The sequence below is a fragment of the Carcharodon carcharias genome, chromosome 21, assembly GCF_017639515.1.
Source record: "Carcharodon carcharias isolate sCarCar2 chromosome 21, sCarCar2.pri, whole genome shotgun sequence".
In the NCBI taxonomy this organism is placed as follows: Eukaryota; Metazoa; Chordata; class Chondrichthyes; order Lamniformes; family Lamnidae; genus Carcharodon; species Carcharodon carcharias.
Genome location: NC_054487.1, coordinates 3,882,150 through 3,895,776, shown reverse-complemented (window position 1 = coordinate 3,895,776; position 13,627 = coordinate 3,882,150). Strand labels below are relative to the sequence as shown.

Below are 13,627 nucleotides of genomic sequence, written 5' to 3'. Positions count from 1 at the left end.
TTCAGATGTGTTCCGACTGAGAATTATGAACCTTGATTCTTTCCTATCATACATGCAGACACTTTTTTCAAAACATGAAAACAACATACGCTCAATATCCTTCGAGTACACTTCTTTGACACAGTATCAAGGCAGCAGGGGGGCGGGGTCACTCGGATTCTGTCTCTGGAATGTTACCGAAGAACGACCCAAGGACCATCGACACTCAGTCCTTGCTGACTGACCGCGCACCAGCTGGAACATTGGAACTATCGTATTTGTAAATTCAAAGCTTCAGGTTACGAGCGAGCTGGAAGGGAATGTGTTTTCCCCAGAGCTGTCTCATTGTTCCGATCTTCACAAAGCTGCTCAGCAACTTAACGCTCCCCTTCTGAATGTTGAAAATATTCCGCCGAAAGCTAACCTCAAGCTGACATCTTATCCAATCCCCCTTTTTCTATTTATTTCATGAGATATGGATATGCCTCCACAACCAGTATAAGTTGCTCGTCCGAAATTGCCTTGAGAAGGATTGCTACATTTACAAAGTGAAAGCACTTCAAACATTGAAGTATAATTAGTTTTGAGATGTTGCCCTGTCCTCAGGTTGATGCAAGTGAAGCTGGCAACTGGAACTGAATTGCGAATGAGAAGTAAGACGATCAAAGTGTTTACGAATTATGACGGGTTCTTTAGCGAGAAATGACCGAGTGCCTGTTGAATTTTAAATTTAGTAGTAAAAGTCGGGGAAGTTGCAAGTGCAGGAAACTGAAATATATTTCCACCTGGCTCTCAATCAGCGGCTTCAGGCGATTAGAGCAAGTTGCGGAACCAGTAAATGAGAGAACAAATAAAAGGCCGACTGCCCTAGGTGATTTACAAATCTATCCCAGTAACAGTCTTACAGCAAAACTACTTCACAGTGGGGAGAGCTCAGTTATTTTGCGTTGGGTTTACCCTCTGTTGGCTGTCTTCGAGGCTAGATTTTCAGACAGAGATTAGAATTACAAGTTAGACGGGAAAATATTGGTTTCTCAGCGACCTAGTTTATCCGTCACTTACAAGTAGCTCAGCAATGAAGTAAAACAAAAACAGAATTACCTGGAAAAACTCAGCAGGTCTGGCAGCATCGGCGGAGAAGAAAGGAGTTGAAGTTTCGAGTCCTCATGACCCTTCAACAGAACTAGGTGAATCCAAGGAAGGGGTGAAAAATAAATTGGTTTAAGGTGTGTGTGTGGGGTGGGGGGGGGGGAGGTTTGGTGGGGGGAGAGGAGTGGAGGGGGGGGTGTGTTTGTAGGGACAAACAAGCAGTGATAGAAGCAGATCATCAAAAGATGTCACAGACAAAAGAACAATAGAACACATAGGTGTTGAAGTTGGTGATATATATCTAAACGAAAGTGCTAATTAAGAATGGATGGTAGGGCACTCAAGGTACAGCTCTAGTGGGGGTGGGGGTGCATAAAAGATTTAAAAATATTTTAAAATAATGGAAATATGTGGGAAAAGAAAAATCTATATAATTCAAAGGATCATCCTCCGTCATTTCCGCCAACTCCAGCATGATGCCACCACCAAACACATCTTCCTTTCACCCCCAGCGCCCCCCCCCCTCCCCCACCCACCCCCCTTGTCGGCATTCCGTAGGGATCGCTCCCTCCGGGAGACTCTGGTGCACTCCTCCATCACCCCCTACTCCTCAATCCCCACCTATGGCACCACCCCATGCCCACGCAAAAGATGTAACACCTGCCCCTTCACTTCCTCTCTCCTCACCGTCCAAGGGCCCAAACACTCCTTTCAAGTGAAGCAGCATTTCACTTGCATTTCCTCCAACTTATTCTACTGTATTCGTTTCTCCCAATGTGGTCTCCTCTACATTGGAGAGACCAAACGTAAACTGGGCGACCGCTTTGCAGAACACCCCTTTCTTGGATTCACTCAGTTCGTTCGAAGGGTTATGAGGACTCGAAACGTCAACTCTTTTCTTCTCCGCCGATGCTGCCAGACGTGCTGAGTTTTTTACAGGTAATTCTGTTTTTGTTTGGATTTCCAGCATCCGCAGTGTTTTTTTTTCAGCAATGAAGTAGACGTTGAGCGGATCAGTATTTTACTTCGTTCCGGGCATGTTTGAGAATAATTAACAACACATTAGGAGTATTAAAAGACACCTCGAAGCAGCAAATGCTTTTTTGACCTCGCCAGCAGGTGACTGACTGTTGAGAAATTTGGCAACGGATAGACTTTGCTGACAAATGCAGTATTTGCGTGAAATTGTTGGGAAGCGAGTTATTGTTATTGTTGTTGCGTCGAGAGCTGTTGATAGCTTTAATTCCTAAATCGAATAAAATTCGTTGGCCCGTACGGGGATCGAACCCGCGACCTTGGCGTTATTAGCACCACGCTCTAACCAGCTGAGCTGACCGGCCATCTGGTACAGTTGCCCTATTATCTGGTTTTCAAATTCAACTGGCAGTGAGTGGAGGATTCAGCATTCTTCCTTGCTGATAGATTGCGCAAAGCCTGAAACTCTCCTATTTGTCCAGTTGAAACTTCAGATTACCAGCGAGCTGTGAGCGTATGTTTCTCCCAGAGCTGCTGAATGATCCGAACTTCACAAAGCTGCTCAGCAACAGAATACGTTCTCCTTATTATCAATGATGAAAATAATCTGTCCAAAGCAAACCTTCAGCTGCAAAATCTCCCGTCATCAATGGGCTGATATCTCATGCATTATCTTTTCTATTTATTTCATAGGGTGTGGGCATGCCGAACATGACCAGTGCAATTTGTTCATTCACAATTGCCTTCAGAAGGATGCTATATTTAATAAGAATAAGCACTTCAAACACTGAATTAAAATAGTGTCGAAATGTCGCCGTACTCAAGGATGTTGGAATTGAAGCGTTTGGATTTCATGGCAAATGCACGACGTTGGCTTAAACGAGAAATTACCGAATGCCTGTTGAAATTTACATTTGGTGCTATCATTCGGGGGAGTTGCAATGTCAGGGAACTGAAATATATTTCCGCCTGGCCCTCAATCGATGACTTGAGGCGATCAGAGCAAGTTGAGAAAGCGGTAAGTAACAGGCCAACTGCCTCTGTGGTTGAATTATTTATCTGATTAACAGTTATGCAACAGCGCCGCTTCCCAAATCCCAGAGCAACATTGTGGGGGTAGCTCAGTCTTGTTTTGCCTCGCGTTTACCCTCTTCTGGCTGTCTTCATAACGAAACGTTCGAGAAAGGTTGGAATTGGACAGGGGCGGCATTGATTTCTGAGCCCAGGATCTTATGTGTCACCAATCAACGGTGCGCAGTTATAATGCAAAGTTTTCCAATCCATTGCACTGTTTTGCTGCAAACATCACTGGGAATTGTTTATCAGGCTGTATGGCAGAGCGAACGGAGAACTTACATTTTAAAGAGCGCCCGAGCACCTGAAAATATCAGCGTTACGGTTATTGGGGGGATGGATTCGTACCAACCAGATTTCCCTCCTGAAAAAAAGCCACATGTATATTTAGCCGTGCTTTTCATGGCACATATTAGCTATTTGAAAATATATATAGGGGGGATCTTCATGAGGTTTTCAGGCAACGAGAACAGTAGTTGTGTTTGATAGTGAGGAGGTTTGATTGCAGGAAGTTATTAATTGACTGGTGAGATGGTCAGAAAATTGCCAAATGGAATTCAACCCGGGAGAGACCGATGTAATGCAGCTGGGGAGCTCAAACAGGTCGAAGGGAATACACAATAAATGACGGGACTATTGGGAGGTTTAGAGGAAGTGATGGACATTGGAGCGAATCTCCACATATTCCCGAATGATACATGAAAGACCGATAAAGTGTTTAAGAAGTCAAATAGAATAATTTTGCTTATTAGACGAGACATAACACATACTAGTAGGGAGGGTATGGAGGAGATTTATCAATCATTAGTTAGGCCACAATTTGAGTATTGTGTGCATTCCTGGTCACCTCATGGAAATTACCAAATTACAAGTCGATGGTTGAGGTCCGGCTTGATGAACGTGGATATCCTGTGGTATCTGCTGCTAAAAATGGGGGCCAACGTTAGATAAAACTCGTCATCCCAGATTCAGCAGTGACCCTCATCAATATTCCACAACCCAAGCTCTGACCGGAGGGATGCATTAACTGTTAACGGATCCAGACAATTTAATTTTGAAGGCCGCTGAACTGAACAACACAGCAGAATCTTCTATATATTAGTTGCATTTCACAAAATAACAGTCCCCACCCCTCCTCTTGCCAATGTGCTTGAAAGGAGCGTTATATATCAACATTTAAAACCAAGCTTCCCATGGAGGTATTTAGCAAAATGACGAACTGTCTGGCCAAGTGGGTAGATTTGAACGAGTGGTTGAAAGAAGAAGAGAGAGTTAAAGGGGCTCAGAGCTTAAGGGAGGGAATTCCAGATGTCACGAACGTACAATAATTCTCATAACATTATTGTGATTTATGGTAAAAGTTGGAAATAGTGGGATTTGATTTGTTTCTCTGAGTGTATGTGGGATTTAATTGAATTGAAGACAGCTGGTCTGGAAGCTTTGACTCATCAAATGAAGCTAGGTTTGAAATGCTAAATGGGAAAACATGGCTGAAGTCTTAGAATGTGAGGTGAGCAGAATTTGCAGTTGTAGATAAATCGCAGTAGTTTGAATTTCAGTGAGATGGTTGGATGTTACACCTAGCCAGAGAAGGAAACCAATCAGCATGTTTATTTTATTTCCAAAGGTTCTTGATAATATTAGCACAATGACTAGCAATATGATTCATGTTATGAGAAAGGTAAAGCCCCAAAGACACATGGGAACAATGGGCCTTACATTAAAAAGGACAAACATGTATAAAGGAGAACGATGGCAGGGAAGGCATTCTAAGGTCGACTGGGGTGCAAACAGCCTTCAGCATTTGTGCATTAAGCCTGCTGTCTACACAGACCGAAGCTTGGAATAGCCACTTTGAATACTTGTGCCCAGGGCATTGTGTCGACATACTGTGGTCTGTTTAAATATATTTGTTTTTACTGTTTCCTTAACGGGAGTGTAAGTGGGTGCGAGGTTAATTAAGGGTTTTAGAAGTTAATATAGTAGTAATTTGTAGACCTATGTTGTGCTTGAAATCCTCTTACATGTGTTACATGTTCGGTACAAAACATCAGACAATTTCCTGGAAGCATTCGGTCATCCGTTCACGGCTTCAGCTAATTTCTAATCTCCCAGTCAGCGCAGACATTAAAGCCGGGATTCATCAAATCCTGCAGCTCAGAACTGAGGCCTGTCGGCCCATCTACTCTGTGTCCGTTCTTGGAAAGAGCTGTCAATTTTGTTCCACAATCAAGTTTCCAAGTCACATTGTAAATTAGTTCTTTTTAAATTCAGATTGAATATCATTCCACCGACCTTTCAGACAGTAAATCAATGCAGCGTGATTGCTGGGAATATTTAAAGAAAAAAGCATCCTGGAAATCCTCAGCCGGTCAGGGAGCACCTGTGGAGATATCAGAGTGAAGTGCTCAGGTCGATGACTTATCATCAGAAATGAAGAGAGATAGAAATATACCAAGTTTTAAAAACGTGGAGAGCAGGAAAGGACAGGATGTACAAAGGCGAATGTCTGTGATGGTGGAGGGAAGGGGAGAACATGTTTCTTGATGCAACATCCATAGAGAGTTGTAATGGTTATGGTAAAGAATCAAAAGGTATGTCCAGATGGGGTTGTGAATGGCTGCATAGCAACCGCCCAAATGTAATATGAAGGGGCAAAGATAGAAACGTGACGAAACTAAACCTGTTAAACCCAGTAAGAAATAACATGGAGGCAGATGTCATGAAAGTTACATCAATGTAACAATGTCCGAAAAAAAAAATTGCGTTTACGTGCCAATATTAAGAAGCCCGAATGGACCAACATTACATTTAGAGGTGTTTACTTCAGGAAGCACTTTGGTTTATTACAGGTTAGCAGACAAGGGAGGAGATTCACTGCTTTACGTTACTGCACGTTATGCAAGAAAGAGTGTGGAGGGTTAAATGGTGGATCGTTTTAATGATGGTCTGGGGCTGGCAGATACATTTACATCCCTACACTTAGTGATTCACACAATTTAAACGTTACTCCGAGTGAGCTGTAATGCTTTCAAGGGAATAGTATCACACTTCCCCCAAACAAACACCATAAAAATGGTTTACCCACTCGAGAAATCCATCTCTGTGCTTTTCGAGCTTCCGTTTTCATTTTCTGCAACTTAATAGCTCCCTGAAATAAATACACTCTTCAAAGCTTTGAAGGTCCAGTGCACAGACCAGGATAACAACAATTGTCACGTCCCACGCCACTGGCTAAAACGCATAGTTGATGCAAGTTACAAGATTAGTGACATGAAGCCAAAGGGAGGCTGCCGGCCTGTGTGTGGAGGAAATGCGCTGCAGGCAGTGAATTACCAAAGAAGGTAATGGAAAAAATATGAACGCTGTGAAGACTCTTGTTAGACAGTGAAGGCAGCGATGGGACACACGTTCAATACAGACCGGACAGCCGTGTCGGTAGAGCATCAGGCATTTATTCTGAGGGCCCATTGCTCCAGACCTAGTCCAAGTGCAGCCTTCTGGGTCAAACGGCTTAGTCCCAGTGAAATGCCAGTTTAAAAAAACAAAGACCATAAGACCATAAGACATAGGAGCAGAAATTAGGCCAATCGGCCCATCAAGTCTGCACCACCATTCAATCATGGCTGATAACTTTCTCAACCCCAATCTCCCGCCTTCTCCCCGTAACATTTGATCTCCTTACCAATCAAGAAACTATCTATCTCGGTCTTAAATACACTCAATGACCAGGCCTCCACAGCCTTCTGTGTCAATGAATTCCATAGATTCACCACTCTCTGGCTAAATTAGTTTCTCCTCATTTCTGTCCTAAAACGTCTTCCCTTTACTCTGAGGCTGTGCCCTCGGTTCCTAGTCTCTCCTACTAATGGAAACATCTTCCCCACGTCTACTCAAGGAATGCTGACTTATCAGAGAGAACAGAAGAGGTGGATATGTTTAACCAGTTTGCAAAAAAATATATACTTTTTTCTCGAAATTTCGGCGTCCTCGATCATTTTTAGGAATTATTTCTAGATTCCCAGCTGCTCTAAGTGTGATAAATTCTTCTGGAGATTTCCCTGGGTTGGCCGAGACACAGGCACTGTGAAACAGTGCCAGCAATATGTGCTGATTCAACGCCATTCGTCCCGCCGACAGATGTATTTTCTCTCTATTTAATCTAGCACTAGATTCTAACAGGGTAGAAACCTTGATCAAACCATCCTTCATTCTTCTTTTCTGAAGAGATTAGAAACAGGTAGAATCCCTGAAAAGGGGGGAAAAAGGATGCAGCAAACGGTAGGGGATTGACACAAGGTGAATGTCTCCTTCAGCGAACCAGCAAAGACAGGACGGGCACCTTCTCTGCTTTACCCTTCCTGTAATTATGCAAATCTAAGATTATCAGAACTGAACTCCTAAAGTGACCAGCTAAACTCCGGAATCAGCACTGCTTCCAATCCAGTGCCCAATGTAATCCTGGTGCTTTGAGCGGACTCTGTAAGAATTTGAGAAACAGGAACAGATGTATTATGCGTTTCACGTCTTCACAAAAAAATCACGAACATTCTGGCTGATCTGCTGCCTCAATGGTACCATCCTGAGAATTCTCAATTCGCACCGTCATACAGAGCCATCACATATAAAGAATTCCTAATAAGTTTGCAACCCCAGAAGTGGTGTACAATCATTTTTACAGCAAAATGTTGGAATGTAATTCGCAACATTGCATTACAATACTCTTTTGTAGGTTTTATGCCTGTTACATAGACCCGTGTAGCAGCAAATTTAAGGCAGTTGTGTAAATGTCTCTTGGAAGGAGTGGTACCTCGGATATGACAGCCTGGAAGTTGAGATGTTAACATGATTGTATGTACACGTGCACTGGCGGTTAGTGAGTGATGTACCAAATCCTTTTGCATATATTTGTTCCCCTGTTTCTCACCACCTAGGAAATACGCACATTGCTAACTGGATGCCTGAATGATATGCGCTTTGTGTACTCCCCACATCCTTAATGACTGTCTCTGCATCGACTGTTCAGCTGACGGCACTAAAATCATGTGCTTTACAAGCGTGGTACAACAGGGGAATAATTCATTGCGAAACACATAATACATCTGTAAATTACGTCCGGGTGAAGCAAAACACCGATATTGCAAAATATACATCATAGCTTTGAAATTTGTCGCCGACAAATAATTCACTGACTGAGAAACTAATGCTTTTTGAATTAAATTTAACTCGGTTTCACTTCTTATGAACAACACTCAGCACAGCGCAAATACTAGCGAAAAGCAGTGAGAACTCTCCACAGTGTTATCTTCTCTTCTGTCAAGCGGTGCTGTGAGCCGACTGTCTCTGAGTTCAACGCATACATGGCGACTGCAGTTGGAGTCTTGTTTCTGCAGTTTAGTTGTTACTATATTTGCTATAAACACAACAAATCTCCGAATGAAAGCCAGGTAGAAAGATCTTCCAGTTCCCTCTCCTTGTAACTCCGCCGAACGCTGGGAGTGAATTGAAAATCCAACGCACAGTCGGTGGACGCACTTGGTTTTGCGCTGAATCGCCGGTCACTAATTTAACTAATTTCCCGACATGCCCTTCCAACTTCAAGACACTGCTCCAGCCCCCTCGGCTCCTGTATCTCATTGAGCATTGACTAGTGTACCTTATATCGCCTTTCCTCTCTCTTCCTGAAAAAATGTACAACTTCACTCTTCTCCGCATTAAGTTTCACCCCATGCCATCAGTTCCATCAGCCTGACAATGTCATCTTTTGGGTTATCATTATTTTCCTGCCAATTTTGCAACACTTCTGAGTTTAGTGTCATCCACAAATTTTGATATTGTGCCCTCCACAGTGACGCCGAGATCCTATGTAGACGAAAAACAGCATTAATGTTACTACTGATGCCTGGAGAATCCCACTATATAACAATTCACCACGACTCTTTGTTTCCTATCATTCAGTTGACTTTGTTACCATGCTCCACTCACAGTCTTCGGCCTAAGACATTAAAGTTAACTGGATGCAATCTGCTTTTAAGAATTCAAAGCATTTTTTCCTGAATGAATCCGTACTTATCCATGTTGTAATTAATTTTGTCTCTGGATGTCGTTTCCAAAAGCTCTTCCCCCAGTCGAGGTTAATCTGGTTTGTATGTGGTTTACTAAATGATCATTGAATCCATTCTGTGAACAATGGTATAACGTTTATAATTCTACAATCCTCTAACACCGTCGGTGATAGTGAAGCAGGATTGGAAATTTGCGGCCACTACTGTCGGCAATAACCACACTTAATCCCCTCAATACCATGTCCCAGAGCCAATCCAGGTGAATTATCAACATTTCAGCACAACCAGGTTTCTAATGCCTCCTCTTTCTACATGATTAGCCCTTCCAATGTCGCAACTGCCTCGTGTTTCACTCTGCCTTTGGCAATATTTGTATTTTTTTGTAAACACAGTATATGTCCTCTGGCTCCAGGCGTGGAACCATGTTTTCGGGCCTAATCGGTCTGTTCCTGCTTTGGCAACCTTTTATATTTATTTCTATAGAGCAACATTTCTGCTGCTGATCTATTCTCCCAGTCGCTCTTTCTTTATTTTTCACTTCCCCTATGAACTGTCAATATTTTCGATGGTTCTCACTTGCTGTGTAGTGTCCTCAGGGCCGTGTCCTCGGCCGAACCATCATCAGTTGCTTCATCAATGATCTTCGGCCATCGTAAGGTCAGAAGTGGGGGTGTTCGCTGATGATTGCACAATGTTCTGCACAATTTGAGACACCTCGGATACCGATTAAGTCCATGTCCAAATGCAGCAAGACCTGGAGAATATCCAGGCTTGAGCTAACAAGTGGCAAATAACATTCGCAACACACAACTGACAGGCAAAGTCCATCTCCAACAAATGAAAACTTAATCATCGACCCTTGATGTCTGACTGCATTACCAGCACTGAATCCCAATAATCAACATTCTGGGCATTTACATTGACCAGAAACTGAACTGGACTAGCTACATAAATATTGTCGCTACAAGAGCAGGTCAGATGCTGTGGACCCCGCGACGAGTAACTCACCCCCTGTCTCCTGAGAGCCTGTCTACAATCTGCAAGGCACAAGTCAGGAGTGTGGTGGAATACTCCTCACTTGCCTTGATGAGTGCTTCTTCCCAACATTCAAAACGTTTGACACCGGCCAGGTGAATGCAGCCCGCTTGAATGGCACCCCATGCACACGTATTCATTCCCTCCATGTCTGACGTGCGGCAGCATCATAGTGTTTCACATCTACAAGATGTACCACATAAACTCACCAAGGCTCCTTGTGCAACACCTTCCAAATGCATGACCTCCACCGTCTAGATCAATAAGAGCAGCAGACAGATGGGAACACCAAAATCTGGACGTTCCTGTCCAAGTCACTCAATATCCTAACTTGGAAATATATCATCGTTCCTTGACTATGGCGTGGTCAGTATCATGGAACTCCATCCCTAACGGAACCTGCGGGTGCACCGACAACACAGGAAGAGCAGTGGTTCAAGACAGCAGCTCACCATCAACTTCTCAATGACAATTCGGATGGGCAATAAATGCTAGCCCAGCCACATCCCTTGAAAGAATAAATAAAAAAAACCTGATGACATTTACCTTCCTTCATTTTGGTCATTTCATGTTTCTTCAGCGAAACCTTTTGGTTTTGCCTGACCATCCTTTCCATATCGTGGGAAGGTACCACGACTTTACCCAAACCATTTCTTAAAAGGCAACCACTTGTCCCACTGTGACTTTCCCTGAGAATATGTCATTTCAATTCAATTGGGCCAGTATGGGAAAATGTTAGGGACTGAGTGAGCGCTGCACTGTCAGATGTTAGGAACGAGGGAGCACTGCACTGTCAGATGTTAAGGCCTGAGGGAGCGCTGCACTGTCAGATGCTTAGAACTGAGGGAGCGCTGCACTGTCAGATGTTAAGGACTGAGGGAGCGCTGCACTCTCAGATGCTTAGAACTGAGGGAGCGCTGCACTCTCAGATGCTTAGAACTGAGGGAGCGCTGCACTGTCAGATATTAAGGGCTGAGGGAGCGCTGCACTGTCAGATGTTTAGGGCTGAGGGAGAGCTGCACTGTCAGATGTTAAGGACTGAGGGAGCGCTGCACTGTCAGATGTTAAGGACTGAGGGAGCGCTGCACTGTCAGATGTTAGGGACTGAGGGAGGGCTGCACTGTCAGATGTTAAGGACTGAGGGAGCGCTGCACTGTCAGATGTTAGGGACTGAGGGAGCGCTGCACTGTAAGACGTTAGTGACTGAGGGAGAACTGCACTGTCAGATGTTAGGGACTGAGGCAACGCTGCACTGTCAGATCTAAGGACTGAGGGAGTGCTGCACTGTCAGATGTTAAGGACTGAGGGAACGCTGCACTGGGAGATGATAAGGACTGAGGGAGCGCTGCACTGTCAGATGTTATGGACTGAGGGAGCGCTGCACTGACAGATGTTAGGGACTGAGGGAGCGCTGCACTGTCAGATGTTAGGGACTGAGGGAGCGCTGCACTGTCAGATGTTAAGGACTGAGGGAGCGCTGCACTGTCAGATGTTAAGGACTGAGGGAGAAATACACTGTCAGATGTTAAGGACTGAGGGAGGGCTGAACTGTCAGATGTTAAGGACTGAGGGATCGCTGCACTGTCAGATGTTAAGGACTGAGGGAGCGCTGCACTGTCAGATGTTAGGGACTGAGCGAGCGCTGCACTGTCAGATGTTAAGGACTTAGGGAGGGCTGAACATTCAAAAGTTAGGGACTGAGGGAACGCAGCACTGCCAGATTCTAAGGACTGAGTGTGCCCTTCACTGTCAGATGTTAGGGACAGAGGGAGCGCTGCACTGTCAGCTGTTAAGGACTGAGGGAGCGCTGCACTGTCACATGTTAAGGACTGAGGGAGAGCTGCACTGTCACATGTTAAGGACTGAGGGAGAACTGCACTGTCAGATGTTAGGGACTGATGGAGAACTGCACTGTCAGATGTTAGGGACTGAGGGAGCGCTGCACTGTCAGATGTTAGGGTCTGAGGGAACGCTGCACTGTCAGATGTTAGGGACTGAGGCAGCGCTGCACTGTCAGATGTTAAGGACTGAGGGAGCGCTGTACTGTCAGATGTTAAGGACTGAGGGAGCGCTGCACTGGGAGATGTTAAGGACTGAGGGAGCGCTGCATTGTCAGATGTTAGGGACAGAGGAATCTCTGCACTGTCAAATGCTTAGAACTGAGGGAGTGCTGCACTGTCAGATGTTAGGGACTGAGGGAGCGCTGCACTGTCAGATGTTAGGGACTGAGGGAGCGCTGCACTGTCAGATGTTAAGGACTGAGGGAGCGCTGCACTGTCAGATGTTAGGGAATATGGGAGAGCTGCACTGTCAGATGTTAAGGACTGAGGGAGCGCTGCACTGTCAGATGTTAGGGAATATGGGAGAGCTGCACTGTCAGATGTTAGGGACTGAGGGAGCGCTGCACTGTCAGATGTTAAGGACTGAGGGAGCGCTGCACTGTCAGATGTTAGGGAATATGGGAGAGCTGCACTGTCAGATGTTAAGGACTGAGGGAGCGCGGCACTGTCAGATGTTACGTACTGAGGGAGCGCTGCACTGTCAAATGTTATGGACTGAGGGAGCGCTGCACTGTCAGATGCTTAGGACTGAGGGAGCGCCGCACTGTCAGATGTTAGGGACAAAGGGATGGCTGCACTGTCACATGTTAAGGAATGAGGGAGTGCTGCCCTGTCACATGTTAAGGACAGAGGGAGAGCTGCACTGTCAGATGTCAAGGACTGATGGAGGGCTGCACTGTCACATGTTAAGGACTGAGGGAGCGCTGCACTGTCAGATGTTAAGGACTGAGGGAGCGCTGCACTGTCACATGTTAAGGACTGAGGGAGCGCTGCACTCTCACATGTTAAGGACTGAGGGAGCGCTGCACTGTCAGATGTTAAGGACTGAGGGAGCGCTGCACTGTCAGATGTTAGGGACTGAGGGAGTGCAGCACTGTCAGATGAAAGGGACTGAGGGAGCGCTGCACTGTCAGATGTTAAGGACTGAGGGAGCGCTGCACTGTCAGATGTTAGGGACTGAGGGAGTGCAGCCCTGTCAGACGTTAAGGACAGAGGGAGCACTGCACTGTCAGATGTTAAGGACTGAGGGAGATCTGGACTGTCAGATATTAGGGACTGAGTGAGCGCTGCACTGGGAAATGTTTGGGACTGAGGGAGCACTGCACTGTCAGATGTTAGGAATGAGGGAGCGCTGCACTGTCAGATGTTAAGGCCTGAGGGAGCGCTGCACTGTCAGATGCTTAGAACTGAGGGAGCGCTGCACTGTCAGATGTTAAGGACAGAGGGAGCGCTGCACTCTCAGATGCTTAGAACTGAGGGAGCGCTGCACTGTCAGATGTTAAGGACTGAGGGAGCACTGCACTGTCAGATTTTAAGGGCTGAGGGAGCGCTGAACTGTCAGATGATAAG

General features: G+C 45.3%; 1 non-coding gene across 1 annotated transcript; it reads right to left on the bottom strand.

Moving 5' to 3' along the window:
• Nucleotides 1-2,334: 2,334 nt before the first annotated feature.
• trnai-aau lies at nt 2,335-2,408 on the bottom strand. The gene has a single exon. It is a non-coding gene; the product is annotated as a tRNA-Ile (tRNA).
• Nucleotides 2,409-13,627: the final 11,219 nt, after the last annotated feature.